We start from the raw sequence: 18639 nt of genomic DNA, 5'->3' as shown, positions 1-18639 counted from the left end.
CATCGTGAGAAAAGATTATGTGGCAATAATGAAGCAACATGTCAAGACATCAGCAAGGAAGTTAAAGTTTGGGCAGAAATAGGTTTTCCAAATGGACAATGACCAGAAGCATACTGCCAAAATAGTAAAGCGGTTTAAGGTTAAAAAAGTCAATGTTTTGGAGTGGCTATCACAAAGCCCCGATCTCAATCCTATTGAAAATTTATGGGAAAAGCTGAAAAGGCAGGTGTGATCAAGGCGACCTTCAAACTTGGATCAATTACACCAGTTTTGTCATGACGAATGGGCCCAAATTCTGGCCAACTATTGTGAGAAGCTTGTGGAAGGATATCCCAAACATTTGACACAAGTCATTCAGTTTAACCCCTTCATGACCCAGCCTATTTTGACCTTAATGACCTGGCCATTTTTTGCAATTCTGACCAGTGTCCCTTTATGAGGTAATAACTCTGGAAGGCTTCAATGGATCCTAGTGATTCTGAGACTGTTTTTTCATGATATATTGGGCTTCATGTTAATAGTAAATTTAGGCCAATAATTTTTGCGTTTATTTCTAAAAAAATCAGAAATTCGGCTTAAATTTTGAAAATTTTGCAATTTTCAAATTTTGAATTTTTATTCCGTTAACCCCTTCCCGACCATTGACGCAGCGTATGCATCATGAAATCCTGTGCCAATCCGACCTGTGACGCAGCATATATGTCATGGTCGGATCGCGCTCCTGCAGGCCGGGTGAAAGGGTTAAAGGGAACCTGTCACCCCCCCCAGGCGTTTGAAACTAAAACAGCCACCTTGTGCAGCAGTAAGGCTGCATTCTGACAAAGTGGCTCTTTCAGTTATAGGTCCTTTAAATGCAGAAATAATCCGTTTTGTAATTTGTCCAAAATACCTGCCTTCAGTCCTGGAGGCAGGTCTTTCCGCCCCTGCTGCAGATGCCTCACAGCCGTCACTCAAGTCTTCTTGGTGCCGGGTGCCGCCTGCTCAACGCTATTTTGAAATCTGCCGGCGCCTGCGCTCTTTTGTCAAGCCTGGGGCAGGCGCAGTGAACGCTGCCCATCTGTCCTCATATGCAGTCTCGCTGACTGCGCCTGTGCGGCAACCCTGCTTGTGAATCCCAGCCCCTCAGTGTCTTATGATTTATTCACAATGCGGGGCTGGGATTCCTGGGCATGCGCACTGCGACCTGGGTGAGTGGCTTAGACACGCAATGCCTTTTACCTGCGAATTTTTCAAAAATGGTGCGGAAAAATCTCACACAAATCCGCAGTGTGGGCACATAGCCTTAGGGTTAGGGTTGAAATTAAAGTTAGGGTTGGAATTAGGGCTAGGGTTGGAAATAGGGTTAAGATTAGGCTGTGTTCATGGTTATGGCTAGGGTTAAGGGTGTGTTGGGGTTAGGGTTGGGATTAGGGTTAGGATTAGGGTTAGGGGTGTGTTGGGGATAGGGTTGTGGTTAGGGGTGTGTTGGTGTTAGGGTTGCAATTAGGGTTATGGCTAGAGTTGGGATTAGGGTTAGGGGGTGTTGGGGTTAGTGTTGGAGTTAGAATTGAGGGGTTTTCACTGTTCAGGCACATCAGGGGTCTCCAAACGCAACATGGCGCCACCATTGATTCCAGCCAATCTTGTATTCAAAAAGTCAAATGGTGCTCCCTCCCTTCCGAGCCCCGACATGCGCCCAAACAGTGGTTTACCCCCACATACGGCATACCAGCATACTCAGGACAAACTGGGCGACAATTATTGGGGTCCAATTTCTCCTGTTACCCTTGTGAAAATAAAAAATTGCTTGCTAAAACAATTTTTGAGGAAAGAAAAATTATTTTTTATTTTCACAGCTCTGCGTTATAAACTTCTGTGAAGCACTTGGAGGTTTAAAGTGGTCACCACACATCTAGATTATTTCCATGGGAGGTCTAGTTTCCAAAATGGGGTCACATCTGGGGGAGCTCCAATGTTTAGGCACACAGTCTACTCAGGAGATATTGCCCAATAAATTTTAGGATCAATTTTATCCTGTTGTCCATGTGGAAATGAAGAAATTGAGGCTAAAAGAAATTTTTTGTGAAAAAAAAGTACTTTTTCATTTTTACGGATCAATTTGTGAAGCACCTGGGGGTTCAAAGTGCTCACTATGCATCTAGATAAGCTCCTTGGGGGGTCTGGTTTCCAAAATGGGGTCACTTGTGGAGGAGCTCCAATGTTTAGGCACACAGAGGCTCTCCAAACGCAACATGGTGTCCGCTAACGATTGGAGCTAATTTTTCATTCAAAAGTCAAATGGCGCTCCTTCCTTTCCGAGACTTGCGGTGTGCACAAACAGTGGTTTGTGACCACATATGAGGTATTGGGGTACTCAGGAGAAATTGCCCAACACATTTTAGGATCCATTTTATCCTGTTGCCCATGTGAAAATGAAGAAATTGAGGCTAAAAGAAATTTTTTGTGAAAAAAAGTACTTTTTCATTTTTACGGATCAATTTGTGAAGCACCTGGGGGTTCAAAGTGCTCACTATGCATCTAGATAAGCTCCTTGGGGGGTCTAGTTTCCAAAATGGGGTCACTTGTGGGTGAGCTCCAATGTTTAGGCACACAGCGGCTCTCCAAACGCGACATGGTGTCCGCTAAAGATTGGAGCCAATTTTTCATTGAAAAAGTCAAATGGCGCTCCCTCCCTTCAGAGCCCTATCGTGTGCCCAGACAGTGGTTACCCCCCACATATGAGGTATCGGCATACTTAGGACAAATTGTACAACAACGTTTGGGGTCCAGTTTCTCTTTTTACCCTTGGGAAAATAAAAAAAAATTATTGCTAATGTTACTTTCACACTAGCGTCGGACTCGGCTAGCAGAGAATGCGCCACACAACGGGGGCAGCGGATGCATTTTTCCTGCGCATCCGCTGCCCCATTTTAAGGTGCGGGGAGGTGGGGCGGAGTTCCGGCCACGCATGCGCGGTCGAAAAAAGCGGTCCGTTGGCAGCAAAAAAAGTTACATGTAATGTTTTTTTGCTCTCGGCGGTCCGCCACAACATGGCGCAACCGTCGCACGATGGTTGCAACGTGTGTCAATGTGTCGCAATGGGTCGCTAATGTTAATCTATGGGGCAAAAACGCATCCTGCAAACAACTTTGCAGGATGCGTTTTTAACCATAAACGACGCATTACGACGTATTGCAAAAAACGCTAGTGTGAAAGTAGACTAAAACATCATTTTTGTGACTAAAAAGTTAAATGTTCATTTTCCTTCCATGTTGCTTCTGCTGCTGCGAAGTACCTGAAGGGTTAATAAACTTCTTGAATGTGGTTTTGAGTACCTTGAGGGGTGCAGTTTTTAGAATGGTGTCACTTTTGGGTATTTTCAGCCATACAGACCCCTCAAACTGACTTCAAATGTGAGGTGGTCCTTAAAAAAAATGGTTTTGTAAATTTAGTTGCAAAAATGAGAAATCACTGGTCAAATTTTAACCCTTATAACTTCCTAGCAAAAAAAAATGTTGTTTCTAAAATTGTGCTGATGTAAAGTAGACATGTGGGTAATGTTATTTATTAACTATTTTGTGTCACATAACTCTCTGGTTTAACGGAATAAAAATTCAAAATTTAAAAATTGCAAAATTTTCCAAATTTTAGCCAAATTTCCATTTTTTCACAAATAAACGCAAAAATGATTGACCTAAATTTACCACTATCATGAAGCCCAATATGTCTTGAAAAAACAATCTCAGAGCCGTTAGGATCCGTTGAAGCGTTCCCGAGTTATTACCTCATAAAGGGACACTGGTCAGAATTGCAAAAAACGGCCAGGTCATTAAGGTCAAAATAGGCTGGGTCATGAAGGGGTTAAACCAGAGAGTTATGTGACACAAAATAGTTAATAAATAACATTTTCCACATGTCTACTTTAGATCAGCACAATTTTGGAACCAAAATTTTTTTTTGCTAGGAAGTTATAAGGGTTAAAATTTGACCAGCGATTTCTCACTTTTACAACTAAATTTACAAAACCATTTTTTTAGGGACCACCTCACATTTGAAGTCACTTTGAGGGGTCTATATGAGAGAAAATACCCAAAAGTGACACCATTCTAAAAACTGCACCCCTCAAGGTGCTCAAAACCACATTCAAGTAGTTTATTAACCCTTCAGGTGTTTCACAGCAGCAGAAGCAACATGGAAGGAAAAAATGAACATTTAACTTTTTAGTCACAAAAATGATCTTTTAGCAACATTTTTTTTTATTTTCCCAAGGGTAAAAGGAGAAACTGGACCTAAAAGTCAGTGGCGTATCTAGGGGGGGGGGGGGGGGGGGGGCAGCCGGGGCATTTGCCCCGGGCGCAGCCGGCAGGGGGCGCAGTCGGGCCGCCTAATGTAGCGGCCCGCAGCGTCTCCCCAGCGGATGCATTCTGCTGCCGCCCCCTGTCTGGGAGTCAGCTGTTCTCTGTGCCGACTGTCAAGCTGAAAGCCGGCACAGAGAAGCTGCAGAGCGCCGACTCCCAACAGGTGCGGAGGTGGAGGGGGGCCCCTGCAGGGTGGCTGTGGCAGGCAGGGAGAAATCCCTGCAGCTCCGCTGCCTACAAGAGAAAATAGCAGCAGAGCTGCAGCGATCTGTCTTCCTGCTTCCTGCCCGCGCTTCCTCTCACACAGACGCGCCGTTGGATGACGTCATCATTCAGCGGCTGGCTGTGTCAGAGGAAGGCGATGGAGATGCTGCGGCAGAGCGCGAGGAGAGGTGAGAAGGGTGTGTGTGAGTGTGCGTGCGCGCGTGCATGCGTGTGTGTGTGTGTTGCGCGCTGCAGGGGAATGCGCAGAGAAGTAAATGGTGTGTGTGTGTTTAGGGGGAGGAGAGGGCAATGATGGGGATGGTGGAGGAAATGATGGAAGTGGTGGAATGGGCAAGGATGGGGATGGTGGTGGAATGGGCAAGGATGGGGATGGTGGTGCAGGAGGAAATGATGGAAGTGGTGGAATGGGCAAGGATGGGGATGGTGGTGGAGGAGGAAATGATGGAAGTGGTGGAATGGGCAAGGATGGGGATGGTGGTGGAGGAGGAAATGATGGAAGTGGTGGAATGGGCAAGGATGAGGATGGTGGTGGAATGGGCAAGGATGGGGATGGTGGTGGAGGAAATGATGGAAGTGGTGGAATGGGGATGGTGGTGGAGGAGGAAATGATGGAAGTGGTGGAATGGGCAATGATGGGGATGGTGTTGGAGGAGGAAATGATGGAAGTGGTGGAATGGGCAAGGATGGGGATGCTGGTGGAGGAGGAGGAAATGATGGAAGTGGTGGAATGGGCAGGGATGGGGATGGTGTTGGAGGAGGAAATGATGGAAGTGGTGGAATGGGCAAGGATGTGGATGGTGGTGGAATGGGCAAGGATGGGGATGGTGGTGGAGGAGGAAATGATGGAAGTGGTGGAATGGGCAAGGATGGGGATGGTGGTGGAATGGGCAAGGATGGGGATGGTGGTGGAGGAAATGATGGAAGTGGTGGAATGGGCAAGGATGGGGATGGTGGTGGAGGAGGAAATGATGGAAGTGGTGGAATGGGCAAGGATGGGGATGGTGGTGGAATGGGCAAGGATGGAGTGTAGTGTGGTGTAGTGTACGTCAGGTTGGTGTGTGGTGTAGTGTACTTCAGGTTGGTGTGTGTAGTGTACGTCAGGTTGATGTGTGCGGTGTAGTGTACACCACACACACACACCAACTTGACGTACACTATACCACACACCAACCTGACATAACTACACCACATACACCAAACTGACGTAGTGTGTCAGGTTGGTGTGTATGGCGTAGTGTACGTCAGGTTGGTGTGTAGTGTGGTATAGTGTACGTCAGGTTGGTGTGTGTGTGGTGTGTACTACACCACACACACCAACCTGACATACACTACATACCTTCCATACGCAACATGGTGTCCGCTAACGATTGGAGCTAATTTTCCATTCAAAAAGTCAAATGGCGCTCCTTCCCTTCCGAGCCTTGCTGTGCGCCCAGTGGTTTACCCCCACATGTGAGGTATCGGTGTACTCAGGAAAAATTGCCCAACAAATTTTAGCATCCATTTTATTCTGATGCCCTTGTGAAAATGGAAAAAAAAAATGAGGCTAAAATAAACACACCAACCTGACGTACACTATGCCATACACGCCACATCAGGTTGGTGTGTGAGGTGTAGTGTATGTCAGGTTGGTGTGTGGTGTAGTGTACGTCAGGTTGGTGTGTGTGGTGTAGTATACACCACACACACCAACCTGATGTACTCTATACCACACCAACCTGACGTACACTAAGCCATACACACTAACCTGACACTACGCCAGGTTGGTGTGTGTGGTGTAGTGTATGTCAGGTTGGTGTGTGGTGTAGTGTACGTCAGGTTGGTGTGTGTGGTGTAGTGTACACCACACACCAACTGGACGTACACTATACCACACCACACACCAACATGACGTACACTACGCCATACACACCAACCTGATAACAGTATGTCAGGTTGGTGTGTGTGGTGTAGTGTATGGCAGGTTGGGGTGTGGTGTAGTGTACGTCAGGTTGGTGTGTTTGTGTGGTGTTGTGTATATCAGCCTGGTGTGGGTGAGTTCTATAGGGGAATGTCAGGATGTGTTTAGTCCACGGACGTGTGATGAATTCTGAAGCATTCATTCAAACACAGTCCAGGTTTGTCGGGACACGTTTCACATTGGAAACAAGTTTCCCTTCTTATCCCCCTTATAGCATACCCGGCACCTTTTTTTTTGCTCTCTCTTCACAGGGAAAATGTTTCCCTGGTACCATACGAGAAACTTGAGTTCCAGGGGTGCTGGGGCCCGCTCCCTCCACTCCTCCAAACATCAGGGCCTTTATCACTGCCTCCTGGAACTGAAGGAAGGTGTTGTTGGTCTGGCCTGCACATCGTGATAGCACGTATGCTTTATACAGAGCCATTTGTACAGCCAGTTTTTTATACCACACCTTCGTCTTCCGCATGGCACTATAGGGCTGGAGGATTTGATCAGAAAGATCAACTCCCTCCATGTGTTTGTTGTACCCCAGGGCACAGTCCGGTTTGTGGACCTGTGCTGGACGTACCTGGAATGGTGGTGGTCGTGGTGCCGGGACCATGGATTGTTGTCCAGAAAAAACGTCTTTTTTGTCTTTGAACTTGACCACAAGCATGTTGCCGCTACATTGGGCTCGGCTATCACCTTTTGGGAGAGTCTGCTTAATTAGCGACAAAGGGAGACCCCTCTTGTTTCTGCGCGTGGTACCACAAGCGACGGTAGCTCTGGCAGAGAGGGATTGAAAGAGTGGGATGCTTGTATAAAAGTTATCAACGTACAGATGGTAACCTTAGCAGTGGTGGACCAAATCCCACACTATTTTCCCACTCACCCCCAGAGCAGGCGGACATTCTGGGTGCTGGATACTGCTGTCCTTTCCTTGATAAACCCTAAAGCTGGGAGTGTACCCTGAGGTACTCTCACACAGCTTGTACAGTTTTATCCCGTACCTCGCCCTTTTGCTGGGCAGGTACTGACGGAACTGAAGCCTGGCGTGGCAGCCCAGGGCATCAGTTAAATCAGGATATTAGACACAGGGAGGACATCAGGGTCCATGAGGTCATCAAGACACACGCAGGACATCAGGGTACAGACAGGACATCTGGACCCAGGGTCACCGGCAGACATCAGACAGGAGTCGTTCGGTTCCGGACATCAGACACGACCTACAGGCACCACCAGAGTCATCAGGCTCCAAGCTCCAGACAGCGGTCATCAGGTTCCAGACTGCTGTCGTCAGGCTCCGGGCATCGGACCTAGGAAGGAACTCAAGCATGATGGTGCAAACAATGCCGTACTGGACATGAGCCAGACGGGGTTAACACCGCATGGTAGTCAGAGCACAGAGTAGTAGATGCTCAGCAGAAACACCGGTTTCAAGAGACTCAAAGTCACTGGGAGTGAGGCTCCAGATGCAGAGGGATTCCAGGAACATAATCACAGCAGAAACAGTTCAGACAGGTGCAAGTACAGCAGGGGTGTCAAACTGCATTCCTCGAGGGCCTCAGACCATGCGTGTTTTCAAGATTTCCTTTGCATTACACAAGGTGCTGGAATCATTCTGTGCAGGTGATTAAATTATCACCTGTGCAATACAAGGAAATCCTTAAAACATGACCTGTTTGCTGCCCTCGAGGAATGCAGTATGACACCCCTGAAGTACAGGATCAAGGATTCGGGCCTGGATATACCGCCTCCAGGACAGGCGCCAGAACAAGACAAAAAAGGAATCAAAGCAAGGACTTTGGTACCAAAACATAGACAGAAGAGGTGCAGAAACACAAACACACATAGCAAAGATCAGGAGCTTTGTGATTGTAGCTCAGGCCCCGCCCATAGGGCAAGGGAGCTTTATATATGAGCTGCCCCTCAGCAATTGGCTGAGGACAGCATTTGAAGTACACACCCTAACCCTCATAAAAGCAGGGAAGGTGTGGCCGCGCATGCCCTAAGCACACACAGAAACTCAGTGCAGGATCTGCAGGATCTGAGGCTCAGGGCACCTGACAAACTGCATGCACTGAGCCACGTGGAAAGTCATGCACCAGCTGCAAATGACCTCACAACCCGCGGACAGCTTAACAGCAGCAAACAGGGACCGTACATGAGGAAGGAATGAAGCAGGGCAAATACCTAAACGCCCATGTACGACTGCGCAGCAGAGCAGGGAACTGAGAAGGTTCCATTCAGGTAACAGCCAACAGTATCCCAGCTCAAATTAGGGGGAAAAGAGTAAAGGGTTAAACTAGCAAACATATGTATTGTCACGCCGAAAACCAGATACAGACAGAACGGCGTGACAGAGACTGACAATTGACTCCGAGAAAGACTTTGATAAAGTCTATTTCCCTGAGGTTGGCAGTCTCGAATTGGATTCCTGATTGGGGAATGAAATTAGGAATCCGTGGAGCAAAATTTTCAGGGACGGGGGTCCAGGTGGGGGCACTAGTGCTAGGTTGGGTGTGACTAGCACTAGCTTGGGGTTACTTACACTTGGCTCCGGCTCTCCTCCCCTGGGCTCCGGTTCTCCTCCCCTGGGCTACGGATGATTTCTTGTCCTGCGACATCTTGGGGGTGGCGAGTCTGTGTCACTGGAGGAGGAAGAGTGGGAGGAATACAGAAAAGTGGGGTCCTCTCCCTCACTATCAGCTTCAGAGGCAAGAAAGGAATATGCTTCCTCAGCTGAGTACAGCCTTTGTGACTGGGATGAGCGGACACTGTGTGTGTGGTGTGTGTAAAAAACTAAAAACTTTATTATAGTGTGCTTGTGTGTGTATGTGCGAGTGTTTGGTGAAACTTTCTACTGCAGGAGGGGGCTGTCAGGCGCGAGGGGGGCTGTCAGGCGCGAGGGGGCTGAGGCGATGCAGCAGCAGATGGAATCGGTGGCAGCAGCAGGGGGGTGATCAGGGGGACGGGGGTGATCGGGGGGTGATCAGGGGGGCAGGGAGTGATCAGGGGGTGATCACCGGGGCACAGGAGAGGGCTGTCAGGCACGGGGGGGCAGAGGCGATGCAGCAGCAGATGGAATCTGCAGCAACAGCACGGGGTGATCACCGAGGGGCAGGAGGAGGCTGTCAGGCGCGGAGGGCTGAGGCAATGCAGCAGGAGCAGATGAAATCTGAGGCAGCAGCAGGGGGGTGATCAGGGGGCGGGGGGTGATGAGGGGGGCAAAGGGTGCTCAGGGGGGCAGGCGGTGATCACCAGGGAGCAGGCGGGGGCTGTCAGGAGCTGGGGTGATGCAGCTGATGGAGCTGGCAGCAGCAGCGGGGGGGGGGGGTGAAAAGGGGGGCAGAAGGTAAGATCGGGGGGAGGGTGATCGGGGGGGCAGAGCGCAGAGGTGGATGGCAGAGAGGGGAGTACCTTACGGCGGTGGCAGGAGCACAGGTGGCGGCAGGAGCAGCGGCAGAAGGAGCAGTGGCGGAGGCAGCACCGACCGGTGGCAGGTATGACAGGAGGAACCTCGTTTTCCAGCTTCCAGCAACGGGATGAGTCTGGAGAACGAGGGCAGACATGTTTTACTCCGCCCCTCCAGATCTGATGGGAGAGCTAGTGTCACATGGACGTTAGCTACAATCAGAGCTGAAGGGGGTGACAAAAAGGTCATCCGGAGTGATCATAGATCCGGGGGGGGGGAGCAAAGTCACCCCCCCGGGGTGAAGTACAGGTCCCCCTGCACCTGTACCCGACCTGCGGTGAAGCGGTCCCGCCATGACGCCACATAGGCGTCACAGGTCGGATTGGCACCGACTTTCATGACACCTAAGTGGCGTCATAGGTCGGGAAGGAGTTAAGGACAATGGTACCTAATACTAATTAAATGTATGTAAACTTTTGACTTTGCAGTAAGTAATAAAAATGCCTTAAAACATACTCCCTCTCATTATTCTGACATTTGGCAAATATTAATAACTACGGTAATCCTAACTGACCTAAAACAGGAAAGGTTTATTCTGATTTCATGTCACATATTGAGAAAAACATGCATATGTGTCTTTTGATATACTGTATGTAAACTTCTAGTTTCAACTGTATCTATATGTTGACTTTTGAATTTGTGTGTTTATTTCTTCAGCTGGTCAAGAGTCTGAAATGTTGACTCTTCTTATAGGTTAAATTGATATTTGTAAATTGATGAACGTTGGTTATTTACCTCATATCAGCTCCTACAGTTTGATATCTTTGCAAAACAGGGATGCAGGGTCACTGAACGATGATATTTGCTGATATACTGATTACATTTTGTACCAGGTCAAGCAGTTTGTTGCCTTGCAAACAATGAAGGATAAACTAAATAATAAAACAATGCAAGTTCATCTCATCACCGCTTACCTCTGACCTGTGAATAATGGCTTGAAAAACAGTTGTGAACTATAAAAAGGGAATATAACAATATAAATCCAGACATGCAAGTCATCGAGCGATCCAAAGAACCAGAGACTCTTTATAAAACCACAGTCAAGAACACTCTACAAGACAGCAGCCATGACATCATGGCTTCATCACACTGGACACAGATTGGACACTATACAGCAGTGGTCCCCAACTCCAGGCCTCGAGGGCCGCCAACAGTGCAGGTTTTCAGGATTTCCTTAGTATTGCACAGGGGTTGGAATCCAACCATTGTGCAATACTAAGGAAATCCTGAAAACCTGCACAGTTGGCGGCCCTCGAGGCCTGGAGTTGGGGACCACTGCTCTACAGGATGTCAGTTCAGGGGACCATGGTCCCAGCTGAAAAAAATAGAGACCTGCTTCATTGACCATCACTGAACCCATGGATACGTTTGCGAAAACCAGGATTGGGACCCACCAGTCACCTGGGGCCACGGAGATGTCAAGAGAAGCCAGATTGTGACCCTCTGGTCATCTGGCCTTCTACCTCAATGAACTGTCAGCTTGTTATTACCTACTCTCAGTGTGCAAGTATGAGTGTAGTCGGCCCTGGAAGCTCTGAAGTCACAGCTGCTCTAATGCTGGCAAGTCAGCGGAAGGGTGAGGCTCTGTAATTTTGCACCATCTTGGGTATTTTGCTGTGACTGCTGTGTATGTTATTTGCCTGTTTTGTGGTTCACTAAAGTGTTGCTACACTGTTTTATCATGACCATGTGTTACCCTCACCCTGTGCTGTCTGAGTAGTATTATGCCTATGGTAGAAGGAGAGCAGGCGTTCAGTGGGATGATCCTTCGTCCATGCGGTCTTGAGCCAGCTGACTAGAGCACCCGTGTCTCCACAGTGTGACTTTTTTTCTTTCACACCTTTAACCCCTTCATGACCATGAGATTTTTCATTTTTCCGTGTTCGTTTTTCACTCCCCTCCTTCCCAGAGCCATAACTTTTTTATTTTTCCGTCAATTTGGACATGTGAGGGCTTATTTTTTGCGGGACGAGTTGTACTTTTGAACGACATCTTTGGTTTTAGCATGTCGTGTACTAGAAAGCGGGAAAAAAATTCCAAGTGCAGTGAAATTGCAAAAAAGTGCAGTCCCACACTTGTTTTTTGTTTGGCTTTTTTGCTAGGTTCACTAAATGCTAAAACTGACTTGACATTATGATTCTCCAGGTCAGTACGAGTTCGTAGACACCTAACATGACTAGGTTATTTTTTATCTAAGTGGGGGGAAAAATTCCAAACTTTGCTAAAAAAAAAAAAAAAAAAAAAAAAAAAAGCGCCATTTTCCGATACTCGTAGTGTCTCCAATTTTCATGATCTGGGGTCGTTGAGGGCTTATTTTTTGCGTGCCGAGATGACGTTTTTAATGATAGCATTTCGGTGCAGGTACGTTCTTTTGATCGCCCGTTATTGCATTTTAATGCAATGTCGCGGCGACCAAAAAAACGTAATTCTGGTGTTTCTAATTTTTCTCCCGCTACGCTGTTTAGCGATCAGGTTAATGCTTTTTTTTTTAATTGATAGATCGGGCGATTCTGAGCGCGGCGATACCAAATATGTGTAGATTTGATATTTTTTTTATTGATTTATTTTGATTGGGGCGAAAGGGGGGTGATTTAAACCTTTATATTTTTTTTATTTTTTTAACATTTTTTTCAACTTTTTTTTTTTACTTTTGCCATGCTTCAATAGCCTCCATGGGAGGCTAGAAGCAGGCACAACGCGATCGCCTCTGCTACATAGCAGCGATCTGCTGATCGCTGCTATGTAGCAGAATTGCAGGTGTACTGTGAGCGCCGACCACAGGGTGGCGCTCACAGCCACCGGCGATCAGTAACCATAGAGGTCTCAAAGACCTCTATGGTTACAATGGAGACGCATCGCCGACCCCCGATCATGACGGGGTCGGGGATGACGTCATTTCCGGCCGCCCGGCCGGAAGCGGTGGTTAAATGCCGCTGTCTGCGTTTGACAGCGGCATTTAACTAGTTAATAGGTGCGGGCAGATCGCGATTCTGCCCGCGCCTATTACGGGCACATGTCAGCTGTTCAAAACAGCTGACATGTCCCGGCTTTGGTGCGGGCTCACCGCGGAGCCCTGCATCAAAGCAGGGAATCTGACCTTGGACGCACTATCCCGTCCAAGGTCAGATAGGGGTTAAACCAAGCTAGGGCCATTAATAAAGTGTTAAAAAGTAGAGGACAATTCTTTTGAAGTCAAAGCTTTAAAAAGTTTGAAAATATATATATTATATAAAGTTTGAATAATATATATTTTTTTAATTCTTTGGTTTATTTCTGGTCATTTTTTTTTCAGACAATTTATTAAATGTAAAATATATCAATCTAAATTTACAACTAACAAAGTAGAACAGCTCATGAAAAAGTACATTTAGAGTCACTGGAATCAGTGCCATATCAAATGGCACATCAAATCAAGAAGAAAAAAAAATAAAAAAGGCCAAAAATCTAAAATTCATTTAATGGTATTTTTCTAAAAGGACTATCGTAAAAAAGCAGAATGAATTCTATAACTAAAAGAAAATGAGGCCTTATGTACAGTTCTGCTCATCGTTATTGGCACCCCTTCATGTTTTTCATAGACTGTGCAGCGGCCATTTTCCTGAAGCAGAGTTCGAATCTCGGCTTCAGGAAAATGGCCGCCGCGATGTCCATCTGCGCATGCGCGGCATCCCGCGGCCATTTTCCTGAAGCCCCGGGAAGCAGGAGACTCCATCTGCGCACGCGCGGCCTCAGGAAGATGGCCGCGCCCACCGAGAAACCGCTGAATAGCGGCGAGCAAGCTCTTTTTCTACAGTTGCGCAGTGCATTCGGCACTTGCGCATGCGAGAAGCACTACGCCACCAACGGGAACATAAGCAAGATGTGGGGGAGAAACAGCGCTGTGACCACGCCCATCCGACCTGACCAGCCTGATTGACAGGCGAAAAAGGCCACTTTTGTAAGGTATTTCGGCAGCATAGGTAGGGAATCAGGGGACAAAAAATACCCTATTGTACAGCACAGCTCAGGCCCTATTTAACGGTATTTTTATCTCCTACTGAAAAAACGGGGTGACAGGTTCCCTTTAAGGCCCCATAAGATGCTCCATAAAAAAATGTGCCCCTTGTAATGCTGCATACAGTTCATTATAGCCCCATAAGATGCTCCATTTAAAACTGTGCCATATAGAATGCTCCATACATTTCATTATTGCCCCATAAGATGCTCCATATAAAGCTTTGCTATATAGAATGCTCCATACAATTCATTATTGCCCCATAGATGCTCCATATATAGCTGTGCCATACAGAATGCTCCATACATTTCATTATTGCCCCATAAGATGCTCCATATATAGCTGTGCCATATAGAATGCTCCATACAATTCATTATTGCCCCATAGATGCTCCATATAAAGCTGTGCCATATAGAATGCTCCATACATTTCATTATTGCCCCATAAGATGCTCCATATATAGTTGTGCCATATAGAATGCTCCATACATTTCATTATTGCCCCATAAGATGCTCCATATAAAGCTGTGCCATATAGAATGCTCCATACATTTTATTATTGCCCCATAAGATGCTCCATATATAGCTGTGCCATATAGAATGCTCCATACATTTCATTATTGCCCCATAAGATGCTCCATATATAGCTGTGCCATATAGAATGCTCCATACAATTCATTATTGCCCCATAGATGCTCCATATAAAGCTGTGCCATACAGAATTATTGATGTAGACGAGGTGGCCGAGTGGTTAAGGCGATGGACTGCTAATCCATTGTGCTCTGCATGCATGGGTTCGAATCCCATCCTCGTCGGTTTAATCTGCTTGTTACAGCTGTAGTCGTGGCCGAGTGGTTAAGGCGATGGACTAGAAATCCATTGGGGTCTCCCCGCGCAGGTTCAAATCCTGCCGACTACGTGGACTATTTTCAGGGATTCAAGCTTGAGGAGGATAATTTGCATATTCCAGGTGCCATCTGGGAAAAGCGAAGAGTCTCCCTAAGCAAGAAGATCGTTGGGTACAGCCGGGACCAGCTGCTTGGAAAGCATCACCAAACCAGGGATTCTAGCTTGAGGAAGATAATTTGCATATTCCAGGTGCCTTCTGGGAAAAGCGAAGAGTCTCCCTAAGCAAGAAGATCGTTGGGTACAGCTGGGACCAGCTGCTTGGAAAGCATCACCAAACCAGGGATTCAAGCTTGAGGAAGATAATTTGCATATTCCAGGTGCCTTCTGGGAAAAGCGAAGAGTCTCCCTAAGCAAGAAGATCGTTGGGTACAGCTGGGACCAGCTGATTGGAAAGCATCACCAAACCAGGGATTCAAGCTTGAGGAGGATAATTTGCATATTCCAGGTGCCTTCTGGGAAAAGCGAAGAGTCTCCCTAAGCAAGAAGATCGTTGGGTACAGCCGGGACCAGCTGCTTGAAAAGCATCACCAAACTGTAGGACATTATTGCAAGAAAGCTTGGCTGAGTAGATTACACAAGAAGGAAAACACACAGCAAGTCAGCAGGATCTAGAGGCAACATGGCAGATGTGACAACCTACATGGTGAGCTGCAGCATGTGCTACATGGTCACAGATCGACCAGAAGAAGAATCCAATTTCACCTGTCAGAAGTGTAGACTAGTGGCCCTTTTAGAAGAAAAGGTGCGGGGTCTGGAAGAAAGAATAGCAACTTTGAAACTCATCAAAGAGAATGAAGACTTCCTAGACAGAACAGAAGCATCTCTACTGGTCACAGAAGGTGAAAAAGTGTCAGAGAACCTCCAAAAGCAGATGAGTGGAAGCATGTGACCAAAAGAAGCAAGAAGACCACGGAGAAATCACCAACCACACAACTGAAGAACCGATATCAAATCTTTGTAGAGTATGAAGATGGCACCCCTAAGGATGAAGCAATACCAGCAAGCAAAAAAGTAAAGGGCACACAGCAACAAGTGACAGCAAAAAGTACAGCCAAGAAGCAACGAAGAGTGGTGGTGGTGGGAGACTCACTACTGAGAGGCACAGAAGCATACATCTGCAGACCGGACATAACTGCAAGAGAAGTATGCTGCCTTCCAGGTGCGATGATCAAGGATGTGACCGATAGGATACCAAAGCTCTTCAGCTCCAAGGACGTCCACCCATTTCTTCTGATACATGTTGGCAGCAATGACACGGCAAGGAAGGACCTACCGACAATCTGCAAGGACTTTGAAGAGTTGGGGAAGAAAGTAAAGGAACTGGATGCACAGGTAGTATTTTCTTTTATCCTTCCAGTAGACGGGCATGGCACCAGGAGGTGGAACAGGATCCTTGATGCGAACAACTGGCTAAGACGATGGTGCAGACAACAAGGATTCGGATTCCTGGACCACGGTGTGAATTACTTGTACGATGGACTCCTCGCCAGAGACGGACTACACCTCAACAAACCTGGGAAACACACATTCGCCAGAAGACTCGCTACACTCATCAGGAGGGCGTTAAACTAGAAGAAGAGGGGACGGGAAGAAAAACATTAGACTCGAACAAAGAAGACCCAGGAAAACATACTCAGAAGGGAGGTATGAACATTTCTAAAAACAATCCACAGCGAGGAGATTGGAACAAAACAAAATCCTCTAAACTGCATGCTCGCAAACGCCAGAAGCCTGACAAACAAGATGGAAGGACTAGAAGCAGAAATATCTACAGGTAACTTTGACATAGTGGGAATAACCGAGACATGGTTAGATGAAAGCTATGACTGGGCAGTTAACTTACAGGGTTACAGTCTGTTTAGAAAGGATCGTAAAAATCGGAGAGGAGGAGGGGTTTGTCTCTATGTAAAGTCTTGTCTAAAGTCCACTTTAAGGGAGGATATTAGCGAAGGGAATGAGGATGTCGAGTCCATATGGGTCGAAATTCATGGAGGGAAAAATGGTAACAAAATTCTCATTGGGGTCTGTTACAAACCCCCAAATACAACAGAAATCATGGAAAGTCTACTTCTAAAGCAGATAGATGAAGCTGCAACCCATAATGAGGTCCTGGTTATGGGGGACTTTAACTACCCGGATATTAACTGGGAAACAGAAACCTGTGAAACCCATAAAGGCAACAGGTTTCTGCTAATAACCAAGAAAAATTATCTTTCACAATTGGTGCAGAATCCAACCAGAGGAGCAGCACTTTTAGACCTAATACTATCTAATAGACCTGACAGAATAACAAATCTGCAGGTGGTCGGGCATCTAGGAAATAGCGACCACAATATTGCACAGTTTCAGCTGTCTTTCACTAGGGGGACTTGTCAGGGAGTCACAAAAACACAACTTTAGGAAGGCAAAGTTTGACCAGCTTAGAGATGCCCTTAATCTGGTAGACTGGGACAATATCCTCAGAAATAAGAATACAGATAATAAATGGAAAATGTTTAAGAACATTGTGGGAATAAAAGGACTAGAAATAGGAAAAACCCAATGTGGCTAAACAAAGAAGTAAGACAGGCAATTAACAGTAAAAAGAAAGCATTTGCATTACTAAAGCAGGATGGCACCATTGAAGCTCTAAACAACTATAGGGAGAAAAATACTTTATCTAAAAAACTAATTAAAGCTGCCAAAAAGGAAACAGAGAAGCACATTGCTAAGGAGAGTAAAACTAATCCCAAACTGTTCTTCAACTATATCAATAGTAAAAGAATAAAAACTGAAAATGTAGGCCCCTTAAAAAATAGTGAGGAAAGAATGGTTGTAGATGACGAGGAAAAAGCTAACATATTAAACACCTTCTTCTCCACGGTATTCACGGTGGAAAATGAAATGCTAGGTGAAATCCCAAGAAACAATGAAAACCCTATATTAAGGGTCACCAATCTAACCCAAGAAGAGGTGCGAAACCGGCTAAATAAGATCAAAATAGATAAATCTCCGGGTCCAGATGGCATACACCCACGAGTACTAAGAGAACTAAGTAATGTAATAGATAAACCATTATTTCTTATTTTTAGGGACTCTATAGCGACGGGGTCTGTTCCACAGGACTGGCGCATAGCAAATGTGGTGCCAATATTCAAAAAGGGCTCTAAAAGTGAACCTGGAAATTATAGGCCAGTAAGTCTAACCTCTATTGTTGGTAAAATATTTGAAGGGTTTCTGAGGGATGTTATTCTGGATTATCTCAATGAGAATAACTGTTTAACTCCATATCAGCATGGGTTTATGAGATATCGCTCCTGTCAAACCAATCTAATCAGTTTTTATGAAGAGGTAAGCTATAGGCTGGACCACGCTGAGTCATTGGACGTGGTATATCTCGATTTTTCCAAAGCGTTTGATACCATGCCGCACGAGAGGTTGGTACACAAAATGAGAATGCTTGGCCTGGGGGAAAATGTGTGTAAATGGGTTAGTAACTGGCTTAGTGATAGAAAGCAGAGAGTGGTTATAAATGGTATAGTCTCTAACTGGGTCACTGTGACCAGTGGGGTACCGTAGGGGTCGGTATTGGGACCTGTTCTCTTCAACATATTCATTAATGATCTGGTAGAAGGTTTACACAGTAAAATATCGATATTTGCAGATGATACAAAACTATGTAAAGCAGTTAACACAAGAGAAGATAGTATTCTGCTACAGATGGATCTGGATAGGTTGGAAACTTGGGCTGAAAGGTGGCAGATGAGGTTTAACAATGATAA

The 18639-nt window shown here is 46.3% G+C and overlaps 1 protein-coding gene and 2 non-coding genes across 7 annotated transcripts in view; 2 read left to right on the top strand and 1 right to left on the bottom strand.

Moving 5' to 3' along the window:
• The window catches only part of SNX9 (sorting nexin 9), a 547796-nt gene that overhangs the window by 272549 nt on the left and 256608 nt on the right, over positions 1-18639 (bottom strand). The gene's annotated exons all lie outside the window — the stretch shown is intronic.
• TRNAS-GCU (transfer RNA serine (anticodon GCU)) lies at positions 14703-14784 on the top strand. The gene has a single exon. It is a non-coding gene; the product is annotated as a tRNA-Ser (tRNA).
• Positions 14807-14888, top strand: TRNAS-AGA (transfer RNA serine (anticodon AGA)). The gene has a single exon. It is a non-coding gene; the product is annotated as a tRNA-Ser (tRNA).

The sequence above is a fragment of the Ranitomeya imitator genome, chromosome 5 (genome assembly GCF_032444005.1).
Source record: "Ranitomeya imitator isolate aRanImi1 chromosome 5, aRanImi1.pri, whole genome shotgun sequence".
NCBI lineage: Eukaryota > Metazoa > Chordata > Amphibia > Anura > Dendrobatidae > Ranitomeya > Ranitomeya imitator.
The sequence above is the reverse complement of the archived record's forward strand: the minus strand, read 5'-3'. Positions and strand labels throughout refer to the sequence as shown.